The 16,472-nt window shown below is 45.2% G+C and overlaps 1 protein-coding gene across 1 annotated transcript in view; it reads right to left on the bottom strand.

Annotated features, from left to right (window-relative positions):
- The window catches only part of LOC119170369 (uncharacterized), a 218,354-nt gene that overhangs the window by 146,633 nt on the left and 55,249 nt on the right, over nucleotides 1-16,472 (bottom strand). The window lies entirely within an intron of this gene.

Genomic DNA, 16,472 nt, shown 5'->3' with positions numbered 1-16,472 from the left:
CCAGGAAGTGATGAAGGCGAAATGCTTGATGCCCGTGTACTTGGATTTAGGTGCATGTTAAAAACCTCCAGGTCATGAAAATTTACGGAGCACTCCACTACGGCGTCTCTTATAATCACATCATGGTCGTGGGGCGTTGAACGCCCACATTATTATTATATGCATTTCTCTCCTCCATACCTTCTCATTCACCCTTACCACCCTACTCCCCCACTTTATGCTATCATCATCATCAGCATCATCATTTTCATCCTGACTACGCCCACTGCAGTACAAAGGCCGCTCCCATGTTCCGCCAGTCAACTTGGTCCTGTGCTTGCTGCTGCCATTTTATACCCGCGAACTTCCTAATCCCCTCTGCGCCCCTAACTTTCTCTCTCACTTTCACCCTCTTGCCTTTTCTTAGAATCCAGTCTGTAATCCTTAATGACCAGTGGTTATCCTGTCTTCACGCTACGTGCCTGCCCATTCCCATTCATTTTTCCCGATTTTTACTAATATGGCCTTAACACCCATTTGTTCCTGGTACACTCTGCTATCTTCTTGTCCCTTAAGGTTACACCCATAATTTTCATTTCCATTGCTCGTTGCGTCGTCCCCAACCTAAGTTGTACCTTCATTGTAATCCTCTAGGTTTCGGCTGCGCAGATAAGTAGCGGTAAGATGTACCTGTTATGTACCTGCCTCTTGAGGCATAGCGGCTATTTACCATTCATGATTTGAGAATGCTCGCCGCGTGTGCTCCACCCCATTCTTATTCTTTAATTTACTTCAATCCCGTAGTTTGGCTCCACGGCTACTACCTGTGATAAGTAGACCTACTCCTAAAGCTTCAAGTGCACTGCTACCGATTTCAAAGCGCTCTTCTCTCCCGGGGTTGTTGTGCATTACTTTTGTTTTCTGCAGAGTTAATTTTAATATCTTTGTTGTTTTCACTGTCTAATTCACTAATCCTGAATTTCACTTCGCCCCCTTAGTTAGCAACGCAATCTCATTGGCGAAATGCAGGTTACTAAGGTACTCTCTATTAATTTGTATCCCTAACTCGTCCCATTGTATAGGCTTCTAAAAACCTCCTGTAAGAACGTGGTAAAAATCATTGAGAAGATCATATCTCCTTGTATTACCCCCTCCTTTATTGGTATTCTTTCACTTTCTTTATGGAGAACTATGGTGGCAGTTGATCTGCTGAAGATATCTTCCAGGATGTTCCTATATGCTTTGTAGATGCCCCGATTCCAAAGTGTCTGCTTCACTGCCTATATCTCCCCATGGTATGCCAAAGTATTATTTTTTCAATCCTTTCTAACCGGACATTCCCGTACGAGATGCGAGGTACCTCCCACTCAACAGCAGAATCATAGGAAACAGAAGCCGTCCCACTAACATATCATGCATTGCTGCAACATCATCGGCTCGAACGCAGGTCATACCCTCCGCCACATCAAAAACTCACAAGAGATGAAGGAACTGACTACAGGCGTCTTCAAAGCAACACGTTCACCCACGGCGTACTACTGAGCCATATGAAGCCAACGTTGCACAGCTACATCTGTCCTCACTACAATGTGGCAGACACTCTGGCGCACCTCCTACTGCAGTGCAAAGTAAGCGTCCCAAGACTGCAAGCAGCAGCACCAGATGCGAACCAAGACCTCCTCAGTGAAGCGTGGGAGGCTGCGATTTCCCAGCCGGACCTGGTCGAGCAGCGTCAACTCGTCGCTCGAGCCCAGCGGGCTGTCCAAGCCAGAGGGTTCCTGGAATAAGGGACCCTCCCACCTTCACTCACAAGATTGATTCAGTAAATGTGTTCTCTCTCTCTCTCTCTTTCTTTCACCAGCTCTTGAGCCTTTTTCTCGCGCATCCGAGTTACTGCTGGGCAAATCGGTGCACTTGTTCGGAGGGCGAAGCAGTAGATGAAGAAGAGGACGAAGATGGCGTGTTGGTTCGTAACGATGATAGTTGTTTGTGATGGACAAATTACGGCGAGCTGAAACAGCTGCGCTGTAGAGTCATACTAAATATAACACTCTCGCAGGCTCTTTGTTTGTGTAAGACATCGAAAAAAAAAAGTTTGAAAGGATATGTTCTTGGAGCAGAGGCTCAACGATCGACGTAATAGGCGTGTGCTGGGAGGAGCGTGGGGGCTCTGCCATGTTTAATGTGCAGGGTTATGGCAGCGCATGCTTTTGACCATAATGGCAGCAAGGGCGCATGATTTTGCATTCCAAGCATTGTTCACTTGAAACTTTTACTCCCGGAAAGCTGGACACCAAACTTAAGCCTTTGCAAGATGCCTGTCGTTGCTGCATTTTTATTTTGCAGTCTTTGCGAGGCTTGTTTTCTTCAGGAATTGACGAAATGTGTGTGTGTGTGTGTGGGGGGGGGGGAGCTGCGTTAAAACAGGCCTCTTTTATCCCAACACCCCTCGTGGGTAACGTTGTTCCCGCAATGTGATTACCATCGATAACTTCTTAGTATCTAGGAGAATTCATTTTTCTGGTAATATCTTGAACTAGCGAGTATGTTTTTAATACGAAACTTTTACGTTTTTTGTATCGCGAACTTGGTAACGTCCCGGTGGCCTTTAGAAACGGTCACTTACAAGCTGATATTTTATACAATTTTCTTACTCGAGTGAGTGAAAAAACAATGGAAATACTGGGAGGTTAACGAAGTTGCACACGATTTGCTACCATTCATGGAGGGAGGGGAAAAGGGAGAAAAAAGAATAGAGAAAAATAAAACCACTAATACGCTGGCACTCATAGCAGCGTTAACCGCGCCTACCCGGAAGGTCTCAAACTGCGATGTGTCACTGAGCACTGTTCTACTTCAACAGCCTCAGTTGAAGTAGACTGCAATCGATTATGTCAATGAAGTATTGCACGGACTGGCCCAAGCGTATTGAGGACTTGCAGTGCGCTTTGAGCTTATGCGCGCACTGCTCACAGGAATGGTGACCGTTACTCGAGAACCAACCAGTTGCAAGCACCTTATTTGTGCACCAATGTGCCGTTACGTAATAAAAAAGAGAAACACTTCGAGCATTACAAGGTAATGCTTTTTTTTTACCTCCGCCAGAAAAGCTTACGCTCAGCGAGCATGCCACGACATCTAGGGTGTTTTTGGTGGAAGAATCGATCGAGTTCGCGGCTAAACTTCCAACAGCATCGAATAGATGGCGTTATACGTGCTGCCATAGTTTTCCCTCTCGCATGCTTTCCCCCCCCCCCCCCCCGTGAAACGTGCGAGTACTGCGGCTCACGCCACTGGGATTTCGGACTGAGGATACCACACGCCGGTCTTCTCGCGCAGAACGTCAAATAAACGCTTTATTCTCTCTCTGCCTTTGAGCATATAGCTACGTAGGTGTGTCTATTTAAAATCTATATTCAAAATGATGCGTATGGCGTCGACTAAGATGGAAGCAGCACGCACAACCGACAGACCACTTCCTCGTTGTCGTCTTCTGACCGCTGATACGTCAGCTTCGTAGCAATATCATTAGAGGGTAAAATCAAGTTTTGTCGCTTTACCCGTGAAAACTACGATCCATTTATAAATCACGCAGTTGAGGAGTACTCCGCGTTGACATTTGCTTCTCAAGGATCTGTTAACGCATGTCATGATATAGTAAGCGCCTCAAGCACGAGTGCTTTGACATAGAAGCTCTTTAAGATGTAGGTAGCTTGTGCTACATTTGTGAAAACGTCTCAGGTGGGTATGCGCCACAGGAGAGAGAGAGAGAAAAACAGAGATTGAAGACAGGGAGGGTAACCAAGCTTTGGCTCGGTTGGCTACCCCCCCACTTGGGGTGGTGTAAAGAGGAAAAATGGAAAAGATATAGAGAAAAAAGAAGAATAAGAAACTGGTGGCTGAAAAGTTAGCTGGAAACTACACAACAGGGTCTCGCGCTGTTCGTTCACCAGCGCGCGTGAAGTCCGGTGGTCTTCAAGAAGCATCAGAGCGCCTTCGTAGCCCTGCGCGCATGTGCAAGCCACACTACCGTATAGGGCAGGGGCGAGTGTGAAGCGAAAACTCTTCTTGGAACACGCGAAAGAGAAAATAGAGAGAGAACGAGAGAGATAGAGCGAAAAAAAAAAAGAAAGTGATAGCGATCGAAAGAGGGAGAGAAAAATGTGGATGAATAAAAGGAATGAGAATATGAAAAGATCAATAGATAAATAAAGTCATAGAAAAGAGAGAAAGAGACAAAAAAAGCAGAGTGCAAAAAGAAAGAGAAAGTAAGAGAAAAAGAAACAAGTGAAAACGAAAAAAAAGAGAAATCTAGGAATTGAAGAAAGAGAAAGATAAATATAACATTTTCACCACCATCAAAGTGGGGCTGATGCGACCAGGAAGTGCCACCGCAAAATCTTGTTAGAAAGTGGTTAAAGCTGGCTTTTAAAATCTTTTATTTATTTTGTTATCAGATGCGCGCTTCAGATTATAGAAAGCTTGTGATTGCCAGGAGGTTTTCGAAGCTTTTTTTTTTTTGGTAATCTGTCACATCGAAATTTCCTAGTTCTTGTGGCCATTCTCTCGAAGATCAGCTCCAGCAACGCGGCGTGAGGCCGGAGCTATTCTCGTAGTTTACAAAGGCAGTCTAGCGAACACCGTCCACCGTCGACCGACGTGATTTGAGCTTCATTTAGAAAACTTTTGGGCATGCTATCTTCTGACAGCGCAACCATTTCCTGGAGCACCAGTATAAACTCCAGGCAGACGCTCAACGCGCCTAGTGTGCTCCGCGGCACACCGGGGATGGTTCATCCTAACCCGCTTTACCTATTACTACTGTCTTTACGCTAAGCGAACTGGTTGCCAATCATTGCTTGTTCTGCCGAGCCCACGGAGCACCATTTGTGTAGTTCTCGACTCTGCGAAAATGTTGTTGAAATTGTTGTTATTAGTAGGCAATATTGATACTAATCCTGGACCTACAAATGAACACAGTGTAGTGCCTTCTGATATGCTTGATGAGGCTGGAGACATTACAACCTGCGCAGTCGGCCATGCTTGAGTAGTTATGTTCAATCAATTCAACCCTTGCTGATCATGAAAAAAAAAAACGTTCAGTGATCTGAGCTCATGGTTGATCAAGATAAAATCTGACGTGCTGTCACTTCCGAATTACAGTCTCAAATTGACAACATTGAAAGTGTTGACACTAACAGCGCTGCTCAAGTGACTGGGCTGTCTGACCGGATTAGCGACATGGAAAGCAGATCCCGAAGGTGTAGCCTGATTTTGTACGGGCTTATTGATGTTCGATACGAGGCTTGGCGTGATAGTGAAGAATTAATAACTGAACTCTGTCACAAAAGCCTGGCCATGACAATTCAAAGTCTGGACATAGAGCATGCCCATAGACTCGGACCTTATCGAGAGGGAAACGGCGGCCGATAATAGTGAAATTTTCACACTTCAAAGATAAAGAAGCGCTTTTTTCGTATATCAGTAAGCTGAAAAGCACAAGTTACGGCATCAGTGATTACTTTCCCCCTGAAATTCGCTCTGCCAGAAGACGCCTTATCGAATTTGGTAAGGCGCAGCACTCCCCGTACAAGCTTTATTAGGACAAACTCATCTGCGGCCGTAAAACATGCATTTATGATCAAGCTAGGCAGTTGGTTGTCGAACGTCAAGCCTAGCAATGAGTGCAAGAGCCACCAAGGCCGAATCAAAGTGTTAAGCATGATATCTCGCTGTTCTGCTCTTGGATCGCTCCTCTTCCTAATCTACATAAATGGCTCCGCCGCGGTGATCTAGTGTCTTAAGTACTCGGCTGCTGACCCGCAGGTCGCGGGATCAAATCCCGGCTGCAGCAGCTGCATTTCCGATGGAGGCGGAAATGCAGGCCCGTGTGCTCAGATATGGGTGCACGTTAAAGAACCCCAGGTGGATAAAATTTCCGGAGCCTTTCACTACGGCGTCTCTCATAATCACGTCGTGGTTTTGGGACGTTAAACCTCACATATATATCATCAATCTACATCAACGACCTGACATCTACTGTAACCTTTGTAATACGTATTTTCGCTGACGGTTGCGTCGTGTACCACCCTACCAATAACCTCTCCGACGTATGTACTCTTCAGGAAGACATCTTTCGTATTCAAGACAGGTGTACCACATGGTCCATGTCACTGAACACCAGTGAGACTGTGAACATTTTATTCCATCACTGACCCAACTGTCCGTGTACAAGACTAATAAGTGCATTACATTTGATGTGTAATCCTTCAAGCACCTAAAACTTGACCTATTTCAAGATTTGTGTTGGCCCGATCATGTTACCAACATTATCAATTCAGCTAACAAAATGCTTGGTTACCTTCACCATAATCTTTTAATGGCAGGGTAACACGTAAGATTACTTGCCTTATAAATCGTTCGTGCGACTTAAACTTGAATATGCCTGTGATATCTATGACCCCCAGCAATCTAATCTCACTAAGGCCCTCTAATCGATTCAGAACTGTTCCGCTAGACTTATTCTTTCTGAGTACTCATGTCACAAACGTTTTGTCTCTAACGCCTCAACTGAGGCTAATACCTTTTGCCTCTCGTCGTCACATCTCAAGCCTATGCTTCTACCACAGATGTTTTCACGCCATACCTCGCGACATCCGGTTGGTTCAACTGCCTCCTCTTACATCCCGAACAGGCCACCTGAACGCAGTGATTCCACCCCATACCCGCACCATTACATTCCATCAGTCGTTCTTCGCCCTAACTGTCTGAGACTGGAATGGCCTTCCAGGAGATGTTCTACTGATCCATGATGCAGCGCGCTTCCGATCTACTACCGAACACATAGACTAATATATGAAACTGCTGTTATTAGATTTACTTTTGTAAATTGATTTTCCATTGCCAACATGTACATTTGTATTTATATTTGGTATTCTCTTATTGCTGTCTATTGTTAATTATTGTATTTGTTATTTTTGGGTTCGGTTCTTACTTCTGATGCCCTCCTCTCATGTAATGACCATCGGGGCCCTAATAAATAAATAAATAAATAAATAAATAAATAAATAAATAAATAAATAAATAAATAAATAAATAAATAAATAAATAAATAAATAAATAACAGATAAATAAATAAACAAATAAATAAATAAATATTGAATAATTAGGAGAACTAAGTTTTTTGTATATAGAGCAAATGTTAGAATATTTACTGCACGATGCTTTTTATTATGGGAAAGCAATAAGCTCTTCCAATGAACTCGAGTGACGTATGATAAAGTTTACACAACCAGTACACGCAAACACTAGATGTACTTATACCATGAAAACTTTGAAATTGAGTGTGTTTAGAAGAACTGTTCAACAATTTAGATTACTGTGCTTACAAAACGTTGTTAACAATTTAAAGTGCTATAGGTGTTCTACAATGGGAGAGCACAAAGCCGTCCCGTGGGCCTCACACTTGATGGGGCCCTGTTGACAAAAATTACGGATACGGCAAGTGGGTTCAGAAAAAGTGTTCGACGATATACAGTACCCTACGTTCTCCATGAGAAATCAGAAACTGTTGAGAAAGAGCGTTTTATTCGAACGCCTTTGCGCCTGATGAGAATTTCTATAGTGATACATACACCCACGACTCTTGGACGCAAGCCGAAAGGGCTAACTTTGTCCCCCCCCCCCCCCCCCACACACACACACACTTGTGCTTGTTTCAAACAAGTCTCACACTTCAATGATCAGCAGTTGCCTCACGCTTGTTAGCCTCAGTTCACATGTTTTCTGCGCCAGTAGACGTCTGCTTGAATCATTTGTCTGACGAAGCTGAAAATAATAACTGATTCACCTCTGCAATACCACATATAGATTATCGTCCAGGTATAAAACTGTTGTTCGGATGTTTAAATCTTCAACAACTTTCCGTGTAAAGAATTACTGTGCAATAACCTTGATATTTGCTGCATGTGCCTGACGAGTACATTTGTTTACAAAAACCTTTGAATAATTAGCAATTCTTTTTAAAACTGTACTATAGTGAGATAAGTATTTTTTCGAAAGACGGCCCTTTGCCATAACAAACATGCCTAATAACACCAGAGACCCATCCCACATAAGCAAGCAAGTTACATTCAGTGATAAATAAATAACGGATCCCACTTCTTGAGTGGAGTTACCTGGCGCAAACTGCATTTTGCGGTCGCACTTGTACCTTTCTCACGTGAAGCAACCGCTTTTACGTGTCGTACAATCGTCGCAGTTTGCTTTGTGTTCCTTTTTAAAGACGATTGTCTTTCTTTCTTTTTTTCTTTGGTACGGTGGCACTGAGTTGGTCTCTCATGCGGCGTTAGGACAGCAGCGTTCTCGGGAGGCTTTGTTTTCCTTTCGGTGTCCATACGCTGCCGGCTATAGCCCTGCGCTTCCTGAAGCACCTCGTACGAGGAGAGGAAGCCCCTTCGATAACTCTCGCATATTATTTTCTGATCACTCACCTTCGATATTTGATGCCTAATGTATGCATCTTAACCGGAGCCTACAATCAGTAACACTTTATTCATTTCATGCAACAGCTGCCACATTTTCTCGCCATATCCAGTCTGCCTGTCCTGGGGTAGATGTGTTGGGCAATTTTATCGTTGACACATATCAACCGCTTTATTGTTCCTGTTAGTTCCTTCGCCCCACCACACTCGCTCTAGTCGTATGTCTTGGAGCGTGCTGAAGGCCTCATTTCTGCCTGGCCCCCTCCGGAACTTCATGTGGCGGCTGGGGTGGGGTGTTCTTCCTACGCTTGACCTCCTCCAAAGGTCGAGAATGGTCCAATCAGCAACATGCCTGAACTGATTCTTACGAGAAACAAATCAGCATGTTTTGAGGCAGTGCGTCGTCACTCGTGTTTTCTGGAGGGCCATGCATGTTGGATTTCATAGCCTTGAAGTAAATCGCTCCTTTTCTTCTGGCCGTTGTTTTCGAGGCCGCTTCGCCTGTTTTCTTATTGTTGTTGGTGCTTACTGTGTATGACGCAATCGCTGCGAGGCGGTTGCAGCGAGCCGTAGCCGTCGCACACCCTTGCCGATCTTGAAGCGAAAGTACACAGAGCTGCTCCGTGTTCGTTCGGAGGAACTGTTCTTTCTTGGTTTCGGCACTGGTGCTGCCTCTTTGTATTCGTCTGTGAGAGACCCATGAAACTTCTCTTTCGGCCTGCGTAGTTCTTGTAGGCTGATGTTTGTTTAGTATCAACAGAAACGCCTTGTAAATACTATGTAAATACGTAAGACATACACATTTACGTTTTATTTGGGGGTTTTGATTTACCATGCAATGTTAAAACGTAAGCATATCTTTTTGTGTCAATACATGCTTTGTTTCACCACGATGTTCTGTTGAAATGTTATTGATGTCCCCTGTTTCAGAGAACAAATTTCTCTAACCACATAATTTCTTGAGCTATGCGCAGCCGAAACACCACTTCAGCATGCCACGAGGAATCTGTGGACTAAGGTTCTTCACGTTTAAGCTAGCATTTTGATTCAGCACCCTAGGTGTAGCCAATAGGATATTTCAAGAATCGGAGGTTGATTTAATAATGTTAGCTGAACTGATAAGAAAAGTGCTCCCACACCAGTCGACTTCTTTTTGTAGTTAAACTAAACAGCTAGAGTAACCATGTTGGGAATGTTCGGGGGGACGACTACATAAACAGGTCCTTTTACGTATGCGAGTCCTAGCTATTAAAAAAACTTGTCGGTACTACAAAGATTGTTATCCAAGACTTGTTATGAATGATGCCCTAAGAATAGTACGAAGAAGCAAAAGGTGAGTATGAACTATACGCTCACGTTGTTGCGTAATGGTATTATACCGTCCGGTGAAGTTGTGCACTTTTAACAGACACAGGGAGGACAAAGTAGGACACAACACTTGTCCTTTGACGGCAATCGTTCAGCCTCTACTCCGAGATTATAATCTTTGAAACTTTTTGTCGATGTTTTATACTAAATTAGCTACTTCCCCACAACGAGGGCACAAGCTTCTAGTGTATGCATTCAGATAAATTTTGTTGAATAAAGCGAAATTATACGATTCAACTGATATGAGTCTAAGCGTTACTGCCTCAGCTCTGTATTTTTCTAAGAGGGGGGGGGGATAGACCCTTCCGATTAAGTAGAAATGCTGTGTAATCTTACTGTATGTGTTTGGGCTCATCTATATCGCCCAATGGCGTGGGCTGAATATAACCTCCGCGGGCGCGGAACGTCAGAATTCGCACCTTGGAAAGGGCCGGCTCGTTGAGGTTGGTGGGGCGTCCTTTAAGATGGCCCATGCGAGCAGAGAATCAAGTTGAGATGTGATTGAAAATGCCTTTCTAGCCGAGAATATGGCGCACGTTTTTAAAGATTGCACCGATGGCGAAGGCATGGGCGGCTGCCCGGGAGTTACGTCACCATGTTTTCAGCGAGAGCTGTTATGAGATCACAACAACGGAGCCATAGTTGTCCACCAACGCCGGTGTCCTTAACTGCTATGGCGCGAAATAAAAAAAAAGCTTAATAAGAAAAACATGTAATAGGTAACAGGGTTTGAATATGGGCCCTCTCTATGACAGCGCAGGGTTCTGCCGCTGAGTCACTTAGGTCTGTTTCTTTCTTTATTTCCGTTTAGGCGTCACACCCACACAAAAATCACGGCATATCCGCGGAGCGAATGATGATGAGTGGGGCAAAGCGTCCGTCAGCCCGTCCGTGCTTCCATTCGTCCGTTCGTTCTTGCTTCCATCCGTCGGCGCGACCATCCGTGCGTCAATCCATGCGTCCGTCCGTCTTTCCATGCGTCCATTTGGGAGTCTGTCCATCCGTCTGCCCGTCCGTGCGTGCGTCCATCTGTCCGTAGGTCCGCGCGTCCATCCACCCGTCCATCCGTCTACTAGTTTGTCTGCCCGTCCGTACGTGCGTACATCTAGTGAACACTCCAAGTAGCACCATCTCCCATTTCACAACCCCTGTGGCACATACATACATACATACATACATACATACATACATTCATTCATTCATTCATTCATTCATTCATTCATTCATTCATTCATACATACATACATACATACATACATACATACATACATACATACATACATACATACATACATACATACATACATACATACATACATACATACATACATACATACATACGGAGGAGCGATAGACTCACGCCATAAGGAGCTTCGCCCCTAAAACTGAGCTACGCCACTACTTGAAATTTTGTTGAAAACTTACCCTACGCAGGCTTTATGACCGGTGAGAATTTGCGTTAAGATGTATAATAAAGCGTTTTAGAACAGTGAAAGAACAATTAGGTGTCACAGAATGCGAGTTGCTTAACGAAGGGGCAGTTGATCACTTCCACTAATTACAAAAGCCAGAAACATAATTATTCATCTTCGTCAGTCACAGCGACAAATTGCACGTAAGGCCGTGCAAATTTGTAGTGGGCACCACTCTTGTCTGAACGATCCTGAATAATGGCATCGTGACGCTTCATATGGCGTAGTGCATCATGCCAGCGTGCTTGTAGTAGATGCCCCAGAAGTGTTTAAAGAAAGGTTCTAGAAAAGCCGCCCTTTCAGCTTTCAATGCGACTGGCTGCGTTTAGCACCACGAACTAGCTACGCTCCCTTGACGTCGATTTCGCCACGTGTACTTCTCAGGTGAATGTCCCACTTTTTGTTTATTTTTTTCTCTTTCCTTGTTTCTTGAGGTTTCAAGTGTACACGGTCGTTCTTTATGAAAGGGAACACGCGAACGCGTGGCCTGCGCTCTGCGGCGGCTGCCTACAGCACCATCAACCGACAAGTGAAGAAAGCACGTTCGCTTTTCGCGTCATCTATGGTCAAGAAAGATAATGAGTTATGGCCGGTAGACAAGCGCTGCTGGATTACGTTCCCTGATCGCTCGCGTGGTGAGGGATATTGGGCGATCACTGCAGCTTGCTCCGTGGTGGTGAACAACGTTTGATACGTTGGCAGTTTACTACGCACTGCAGGCGTGGGCAGAGAGGGAGTGCAATCTAGCAGCGCTTGTCTACCGGCCGTAACTGTTATTATTTTTTTTCGGCAACAGATGACGCTGAAAGCGAACGTGTTTCTTTTTGCTGTCGGTTGATGGCGCTGTAGGCAGCCGCCGCAGCGCGCATTAGCACTGTAGGCATTGGCGCTGTAGGCAGCCGCCGCAGCGCGTTAACGTGTTCCCTTTCATAAAGGATGACAGTGAACTATCTTGTTTTGTAAGAGTTAAACCTCCGGAGCACGTGGCCAAGCGCACTTTAACGCTTTAGAGTGGCGCCGATCCTGCCATGTTTTCGAGAGAGAGGAAACGTCTTTAATAATGAAGACTTGAAGGAGGGCGTTCAAGGAACCAATATTTCGGGGTTCCTTGGACGACTCCAGCGACGAGTCGGGCCCGCTGTATCATAGCTCGGAGGACCCCGGGAGGTCCATCGCGGAGAGCGTTGTTCCACAACCCCTCGTTACGTAAAGAGTGATGGAAAGCAGGTAAATGAGGAAAGATGTTCGCAGTGCACTCGATAGAGACATGGAAGGTTGTTGGGGAGTATGGAGGAAAGAAAAGACAGGAGGGAACATTACGTCACACAAGTGAAGCCTACCTTGTCGGCCCAGCACGTGATCGAAACGTCAGAGCTTGCGGTAACTTTTAGTACTCTCGGCGCTGTTCTGTCTTTGAAACACATGTGTGAGCCGGCTAGTCTGTGCCAAAACAGCACATTTCGATTAAAAGCTACCGGGCGCCGTATTCCGAGGTATCGGCAAGTCTCGTTTATTGCGTGATCTTACGGCGAAAAGCCACATGTGGGGCCGACTTCGATGGCTTCAAAACCAGTCGGCTTGCCAAGGCTGGGTGCGTGACGTCATGCTCCCTCCTGCGTTTTTACTTCCTCTATGTAGAGGAGTTTCCGCAGCCGGGGCAATGGTCTCCATAGCATTGAGGGTAGAATTTATGAAGAGATACCAGATTGGGCGAAGTTTTACGCTGTAGCTGGCGTAACGCTACTGCCTCGTTTCACGAGAAAGATGACGGTGGGTTGCTGTATGACGGACGTTCCTATAGTGACAAAGAATGTCATTCATGCCTCTCTGCCTGCACGCGCTGTTGCCCACGAAATTTCCTTCGGGGCGGTCCGGCAAGGCAATACGATGATTTCTGGGGGGGGGGGGGGGGATCCTCTTCTCAATTACATGTTTTCGAGTTCCCAGGGAAAGGTTTGGCTGTTGCTGCGAGTGCGCATCACCTCCCATTGCTTCAACAGTAGCCCTATTTTCACCCTGTCGTAATATCAGCTTCGAAAATGCTAGCTGCCCATCGTGCTTGACGCCCAAAGAAAGGTCTATACAAACAGGTCACGTCAGGAGAACTGCGGGTTAGAACCTATTGTCAGCGACATCAGCAAGGAGAGTTACTGGTGCCGCGCTTGAAGCATGGCTAGGCGTGGAGAGAACAAGCAGTTACACAAAAAAAAAAACAAGTTTTATTCGAGGGTGAGGTAATCATTATGTTGTACAAACGACATTTATTTACCCAACAATATTATGCGAAGTCAAAGAGCGAGGAATTTATGACACTGTGAATATTACGAAAAAACATTTTTAGCGCCCTCTGACAGAGGCGCACGCCGTTACTACTCAGCAAAGCTGCAGACCTGACGGTGCGGGGAAAGGCGCGCTCGTAAAATTCGTCTACGATGACACGCTCCATTACGTGTTTTGTTGTTCTGCACTTGCATGCGTCCTTTGTGTGTTTGTGGCGAGAACTTAATTTTTGCTGTGCACCGAGTTGCGAATTGCGTGCCATAGTTGGTGTATGCATTGAGTACAGTATCCAACGGGCAACGGCACGATGCGGATAACATAAACCCCGAGCGTTTGCCTCGGTACCCGTGGACACGATTTCTTGTGCAAGGATGCAACACGTTCGTACGCCTGACGATCCCTGTTCACAATATAAGACACTGAGGCAATGATTCAGAGTACTGTGCTCGCTGGATTTTCGTGAATGAGTATTCCTGTGGCCCGATTACCTTCGTGAAAACTTAGTGCCTACTATCACTCACGTTGCCGGTGAGTAGATCGCGAAGTTCCGTATCGTGCTACGATTCTCATTTATGCATACGTTACACGTAACAATACTTTATCGGAGCATAATACAAAATACAGCGCACGTAGTGTGCGCGCACTTTTTGTAGTTACTGTAGAATCCCCAAGAAGCACCCTCCGCCTTTTTTTTGTACTTTGAAAGATAATCGGACAAGAGTTACAGGGGACACTTGATTGTGACAGGGCCAATCTTCAACCTGGCGCCCAGAAGAGCCTCTAAAAATGCACAGCCGTGTTTCTGATAAAATATTTAATCTAAAGGGCATTCATTTACAGTCTTTATCGAATCTGAAAGAATACCCTAATAAAATTTTAAGTGTTGTGGCAAGAGAGGAAAGACAATCTTCAAATAATCCAACAATTCGAGACAAGTCAGGATGCGTCCCATGTCACCACTTGGCGAAACAACTAAGAAATCGTCCACATATTTAAATATTCTAAGAACTTGAGTCCCCAGGAACCACTTCCTTGGTCATTGGCGGATACCTCAAATAGCTCAAGACGGAAAAAAAATGGCAGCATATCCACGGAGAGAATGATGGAGAGTGGGGCGAAGCATTCGTCCGTCCATTCGTTCTTGCTTCTGTCCGTCCATGCGTCCGTCTGTGTGACAGCCCATGCGTCCATCTGCCCATCCGTGTGTGCGTCTGTTCGTGCGTCCATCCCTGCAATCGTCCATGCATCCGCCCCTGCGTCCGTTCATGCTACCATCTATGCATCTGTCTGTGTGTCCGTTCGTCTATCTATTCAACACTCTAAGTACCACCATCTCACATCTTTTCATCATATATTCCTCATATAGAAGCATCGCCATCCAGCGGGCATTCCAAGGACTAAACGAGAGGTGGCACACGCACACTTTCTTGCGGCTTGCGCTTCGGGTCTACTTCCCACCTTTAACCACCTCGAGTTCATGGTATATACTAGTTCACTGTATTCATGGCACTGTAGCCCAACGCTCGCTAAACCTTTCTAAAACCAAGGAGGTTACGCCCAGCGAGTATAACGTAGCAACCCTTTCTTGTCAGATAGGGCTCAATGTACATGCCAATGGCTGCTAATGGGAAATGAGAGACAGGAGAATTCGGCTTTTACTTTCTTACGGCTTGCGCTTCGTTTCTACTTCCCACCTTTAACCACCTCGAGTTCATTCATGGTATATACTAGTTCATTGTATTCATGGCACTGCGACTCAACGCTCGCTATACCTTTCTAAAACTAAGGAGGTTACACCCAGCGAGTATAACGTAGCAACTCTTTCTTGTCAGATAGTGCTCAATGTACATGCCAATGGCTGCTAATGGAGATTGCAGCGTGTGCGTTAACTAAAAGCCGAATGCTTCTGTCTCTCATTCCCCATTAGCAGCCATTGGCATATACATCGAGCACTATTTTTTTATTGTTCAACAACGCACAAAAGAAATGTCTCACCGGCACCACCTTGGAGGTCAAAATGTTATACTTGTTACACACTACAACAGCTACGAGGGATGAACAGGTGTCGCTTTAAGGAGCTTCACCCCTAAAAGGGGCTCTTGCTAAGGTAGAAAAGCTTCCTCGAGATTTGACGGCACCACCACTATTGGTGCTAATCGTGTGCAGTGTAGTGAAATTGCGTTATAGTGAACATAAAAAACGAGAATTCTTAACTATGGCGTGAGTAGGCGTCATTTCTTCCTATGAGACCCGAATCACAAAAACAATGTGCACTTTTAAGAATCTACGTATGTGCGAAGTAAATAGCGACATGTACTGTATTTATGAGAGCGACGCTGATTCTTGCTTTATTCAGGCTGTGGAAGATGCTTTAAACGCCGAACAACAGCTCCAAGAATAAGTTTTCGAGTGAAATCAAGGCAAACTAAACGGCAGTATACTTGAACACCGCTGTCTAGTCATAATTCGGTATCACTTGAGCAGGCGCTGCTAACTCGAAGCGCACCCATCGAGGACTCTCTGGTTCGCCTTAGTGTGAATCATCAGTCATCAGGGGCCCATGGAAACAGTTTTTCCATCAAACTTTGTGCTAGTGCAAACAAAATGACGTCACCTGCTTGCCAGAGTTTGCGTCCCATCCAGTTGATTTTTCTTGCTCCACTGAATGTCATTTTTCTCACACAGATGAGGCTAAGCCTCACGAGCAGCATAAGCCATTATTTTTCGAACGAATCGGCTTCTATGGAAGCTTCGGTACCTGTTACATTCACCTTTCCCAAACTTCAAGTTTTTATTTAGTAAAGATAAATGGGAATGACAAAATGTTCATTCATGCAAACGAAAGCGAAGTTAAAAATAAGCAATTGGGATTTATACGTGCTTTTAGGAT

This window comes from Rhipicephalus microplus, chromosome 2, assembly GCF_043290135.1.
Source record: "Rhipicephalus microplus isolate Deutch F79 chromosome 2, USDA_Rmic, whole genome shotgun sequence".
NCBI classification, from domain to species: domain Eukaryota; kingdom Metazoa; phylum Arthropoda; class Arachnida; order Ixodida; family Ixodidae; genus Rhipicephalus; species Rhipicephalus microplus.
This window is presented reverse-complemented; position numbering and strand designations above follow the sequence as displayed.